The following is a 6,000-nucleotide window of genomic DNA, read 5'->3' on the forward strand; positions in this document are numbered from 1 at the left end:
CAACATCATTCTTTTCTTGGTGTTCCTCCACCTGACCAGGTTTCACCTCTTGGGTATCTGAAACGAAAAAGGCACAAGAGTAAGTTTGTGGGATGTGAAGGGAGGAATCTAAGAGATACATGCTTACACCTTGCAGCTTGCAAATGAGTAGAGAGCATGGGATGAGGGGAAAGTGAAATGTGAGAAAGAGGATCAGGGATGAGGATACCGTCATCTTCGATAATTTTGCCCAGCCACTGGCCGTGGTCTCAGCAATGGCCATCCCAAAAATGGCCAGCACTGTCTCCTCCATGGGAGTTAGGACATGCAGATACAGCTGACCACCAACAGTTAGTTCTTGCTGCCTCAGGGGTTGTATCCACCTTCTCCTGCAAGACAGAGGGAAGTGTGTCAGTGTGTATCATGCATATGTTTAGTTGATGTGGCTGTTATGATTGAATAGTTGGCAGTGTGTGCAACCCGTGAGGTGTGTGTGTGAGGCCGGCAACACGGTTAAGTGAATGAGGGTGAAGTGAAGCATATGAATATGAGCTATGAGGCCTGATTGATAGAGATTGTTGAAGGTGAGTGATTACGGTATAACGAATTGAGCTGTGGCTCAGGCTATTGATGCAGTTGGTAGGATACGGCATTTGAAGGTGCATTTACTGAGCTTGAACATTCATGTGTGATTAATGAACTTCTTGCAGCAATGCATTCAGGCCATTCGGGCTGTTGACCTCCACAGATATCTTTTCCCACTGACTTTTGAGCAGGTGTCTGGACAGCCTCCTTTACCTCTGCGGGTACAGAACATTTCTCCTTCTTTCACCTTCTCCCCCAAGTCCTGAGTGCAGTGTTTGAAAACCTTGGAGCCTGTTCTCGCCCCTATTGTGCCATTCCACACTTGTTCCCAGGTCAGATTCTCTTCAACGACAACTCCCAGCACCTGCCACAGCCACAATGTACCTCTCATTTAACAGACACAGGCTAGCTTTAAGCTATGCAGGCTGGCTTTAAGTGGTTTTGGCCACTCATTATATTGGTCCCCTTCTGATCCGTCCAGCCAATGAACAGCACATTTAGCACTGGCTGGATGCTGATTTCATTCAAATGTGCAGGCAGCACAAAATTGGCATGTTGCCTGCTGCTACAACCAAGTGAGAAAGATGTCTAGGGGTCCATCTTAGCCTTCACTTGGTTTTATTGTAATAGGGTTTAATTGTCAACACACCGTGTTTTTGGCTCCCCCTTGGTGCATCCTTGTTCACAGCTTTCTCACAAGCCTCTGAAACCACTTATAAAGCAAAGAAACCAGCACAAACAGGCTTTTTTAAGTTTAAAGAAGAAAAGTTGAAATTTATTAAACTTAAACTCTAATTCGGTTAATGCCTCCGGAAACACGTCATGCCCACGTTAGCATGCATACGTGATACACACATGCAAATAGAGCAGAAGAAAAAAATAAAGTGAAAAAGTTTGAGGCAATATCTGAAGAGTTTTTGTTACGGTTCTTCGAGCTCATTGTAGAGTCCTCGATTGTAGGTAGATCTTGCTTTTCGGTGGGGCCCAGTATTCTTCTTATACCTTGTTCGCTGTAGAAGACATTTCTCTCTTGGGGTTCAAGTGTCTGAAGTGGATTCAGAGGCTTGTGAGAAAGAGATGGGAGCAGACAGGAGAGATCTTCTCAGTCCAGGACCAAAAAGTCTTTGAGTTCAAACTCTGTGTGGCTAGTTCAAAAAAACCCTGAAACAGCCAGTTAGTCATGGGACCAGCTGGTCTAACCAATCCTGGATTGTATCACCTTAGCTCCTCTTACACACAATACCTGGTGATCAAGATCCATTGTGCCCTTCCAAGCACTGTCTGTTAATATACAAATGTCTTTCCAGCCACAGCTGATCTGTTTAACAAGTTCTTTCCTCACTCCAGCAAGTTTAAAATCAATGACAAAATTAATGTGCCTCATTCTTGGCAGGTGGGGGCCTAGCATGACACCTATATTGCAATCAATGGTCGCAGGTCAATTGCACATTATGATCACCACATCCATTTTCAGGGGCTATCCAATTTCGCCCCTTAATGTAGAACATTTCAAACTGCAATGTTGTATAACAGCAAAATTGTTCACTGTACAGTTTGTATATTTGGATAGCAGTGCTATGGAAGATGGAGACAATGATTGAAATTGAACTCGCATTGATTTCCATTGAATAAGGTCCGTGTGTTATGACATTTCAAAAGTGATAAATGCATTGTTGGTAAATAATCATTCAAGTCCGGATTAAAATATTTCCACTCGTGACAGTGTTAACTGATAGTATATCAAATTACTTGCTGATGAATGGAATCTCCAACAAATTTTATTTTCAATCTGCTATGAGATTTCACATAACCTCTGTATTCATCATAAAATATCTTAAAAATTTCAATTTTGTTCTGGAAGCATAGCTTTAAAAAGACTGTAATGCCTGTTGCTTTATGAATATGCATGTCTGTCTTTTAAGTCATTTTCCCCCAACAAATAAGGTTTTAGAACTTTATCACATTGACTTGGACCAACAATAGGAATTAACATCATGACTCTTTACTTTTTCTTCACCAAATATCTGGAAAATGACCTTCTGCCTAGTGCAGAATCTCAAGTTTGTTCCTTCCTGGAACCAACACCAATATCAAAACATAAAAAAGCAAGGAACATGAAGAATCCTTTGGGCCATAAAGCTCACTCCTTGCACAAATAGGCTGTATTTAACAGCAGGAGAGCTATTCAGAGAACCACTTGTTTTCGGGGTTGTGGATATGAGACTGTGAGAGAGACTGGTTCGAGAGCCTAATCGAACGCTGTTAAAGACGGATGAAATTTGCCATGCATCTGACAGTATGGTGGTGCAACTTAAAGTGTATCAAGTGGACAGAATGTGGGCAGAATTTTGTGAGTCCATTTGGAGCGGAAATGAAAGCATTGGGTGGGTGCTGGAGAAGAGCGACGGAGTTGCTCGCCCGGAAATCCGACTATGTAATGTTTATTCCGGATTTAGTTAGCGGTGGGAAAGCTCCAAGGTAGCGGTGCCGCCCTGACGCGATGAGACTGCCATTTGAATTGCTGAACAGGTTGTTGTAATGCATCAACATGTAATTGATACCAATTCAATGGGCGGTTTGGAATTAAGTGAACGGTAGCTGGGTCTCACATGCTTTTGGAAGCCCAGCCGTTGAAAGGTGGTAGCGCCGAGGTAAGGTAGCCATGGTGAGCACTGGCTAAAGAGGGGGGAGCAGAGGACACCTTCTGCCTGCAGTGCTGTGCAGTCTGCACGAATAGACTTGATCTAGGGTGACAGTGCCAGGTGGGCAGGGTGAGAGGGTCCAGTGGGCATAATATGGGACCACTTCTCATGGGTGGGCATTGTATAGGGTGCAAGAGTTCAGTGGGCTATATCTCGGGTGTGCCACAATCAGTGCCTTGGATCCTGCCCCCATAATGCAATACGACAGGCCCTGCACCTCCATTGTGTAAAGTGGCTGCCTGCCGTGTAATCGCGGTCAGCTGGCAGCAAGCATCACAGGCAGCGACGGCACCCACTTCCAGGTCCACTCCCAGGACCTGCAACGGGATCACTAAATTCAGCCCTGTGAATTCAGAAGGGCAAGGTGTGACAGAGGCAAGCTTCAGGACAATGCCTGAGGATCCCCTAAGACTCGTGAGTGCTGAAGCTGTGGGAAGTAACACTAGTTCCGTAAAAGAGACATGTGGAACAAGTGTGAAAAGAGCAAGCATTTCACAGCGAAATGTCATGGAAAGGAATCGCTTGCACAGACTGTTAGAGCAATTGATGAAGAACCAAGGACAAAAGAAGTCTTTGTCATCAGTGAGATCAGTCCTGTTAGTTTGGCTGAATCGGAGTGTGTTACACTTAAGCTGGGGTCAGGCAACTGCCTAAGATTTCAAATAGTCAAAGCTGCGCAATGTAGTGTAATTCCACTTCACATGTACCAAAAAGCTACAAGAGAATTTAAGCTTGCAAAGATGGCACCCCTTATGCCCTGGATTGTAACTTATGGCAGGACAATTCTTCCTATTATATGACAAGTATGAATTCTTGTCCAACATAGTGATTATAAGTGTAAGCGCATCGATAGCACAACTATACGGCCTCTGCTGGGTATAAAGGCTTGACTGGGCATGGACATTATTAAGTACAATGATAATGATGAAATTAATAGAACACCCTCAACTGGAGTAATAGTATACACGATCAATAACTGCAAGCCACTAACCAAAGAGTGTTTAATACTGAAACAGCCTACCTAGACCAAAACCTATCTAAAGCTTCCTCACCCGATGCATTCATTGCCATATGCCCATTCTGTGCATGGCTGAATGCACATTGGCCCCCCCATTTCTCCTGATGTCTTCTTTCCGGAAATACACTTATTTGCCTTTGAACCTATTTAAATTCTCTGACTATATGGCCTTACATAATAATTATTCCACGACTTAATTTTTATCACCCTCGTGTGAAAAAGCTCCACCAAATTTCCCTTCCTATTCCCGACTTCTTAATTTTAATTTGTAGCCTCCTGGTATCTGAATCTTTTGCTCTAATTAAAAATTTGCCAGCTTCAGACTTTTCACTTTTCTTCATAACTTTGCAAGGAAACTTCACTTAGCTCATCTTGAAATAGGAGGGAGAAATTCATTCGCCTGATGCCACTTCTAGCAATGCTCGACAAACTATATCGATTCACTGGGGCAGACAGTGCTGTGGGCCATGCAGGTCGTGGCCTGTGGTGCTGCTGCTCCAGGGAATCAACTTAAGTCCACGTAGTGTTGTTAGAAGTGGTGCTACCAAAACAAATTTCTCCCCCTCATTTCTAAAGAGAAAACCCCCACTCTGCTTCTATTAATTAATATAGTATCACATTAAAATCAACACGATGGAAGTGTGAAGTGTTTCTTTTTGTCAAAGAAATAGAATTATTTATTATTGTATGCAAAAATAGGGAAAATAAAAATTTAGACATACAGTGGTTTATATGGATAAATGTTTACAAATTTGCACTTCCAAAGTGGAGCTTTGCTCATTAGAAGCACACATTGGGTATTCAGTTCCCAAGATCAGTGTGATTTTCGGTTATTAAAATTAGTCTTCTCGATAAAGAAATTTAGATAGAGACCATTGCTTCCTATACTTTGACTTCTCCAAATTTAAAAGAAGTATTAAAGTGTAAAATTATTATTGAAGACTTAAAAAAAAAATTAACTGTAGATAATCTTTTAAATTTGTCAGTTAACTATTGATAATTCTGCATAATGCAGAGTTAAGATTCATGTGCAATGGCAATGTCAATTATTCATGACCCTGACACATGGTTGCGGGAGGTAAAATACTGTTGTTTTTCCAGCAAGTTTGTCATTGTTGGAGGGAATTCCTGCCATTATTGTCATTCTCAGAGCATTCTTTAATAGCTCAGGACACAACACTTCATTCTTTTCAGGCCTCTGTTTGCACAAAAAGAGCAGTGTTTGCCATCTGCACACCACAGCCTGTTTGTCACAGAGCAATTTAACACTTGGCAGTTGCAAATTATTTGGACCACAGCTAGAGTTACTGGAAAAAGTAAACATCATTTCCAGAAAAAGGAAGCTGTTTCCATGACTTAACTGCAAGCACACATTTACAAGACATCATTTTCTCATTTAATTTTGTAACATTGCTGTACAAAGTATAAAACCAACAAAGGCCTTTTACAAAAACTAGGCGCCATATTATTTGCAATTAGCAAGGTATGATGCAATAAAGTTAATAGCATATCAAATTGGAGCTTGTGAACAATTCAGTTTTACATAGCAACAGGGATTTGTCTGTGTTCCTCTTTATTATGAAATAAATTCCTTATTTGTTCCTGTAGTCAGAGAACTGATTAATATAATAAAGCTCCCATCATTTATGGTCACAATTAATTGCTTCATTTGATGTTAAAATCAGGGTGTGATATTTGGAAAATAATATAAAAGGC

The sequence above is a fragment of the Heterodontus francisci genome, chromosome 1 (genome assembly GCF_036365525.1).
Source record: "Heterodontus francisci isolate sHetFra1 chromosome 1, sHetFra1.hap1, whole genome shotgun sequence".
NCBI lineage: Eukaryota > Metazoa > Chordata > Chondrichthyes > Heterodontiformes > Heterodontidae > Heterodontus > Heterodontus francisci.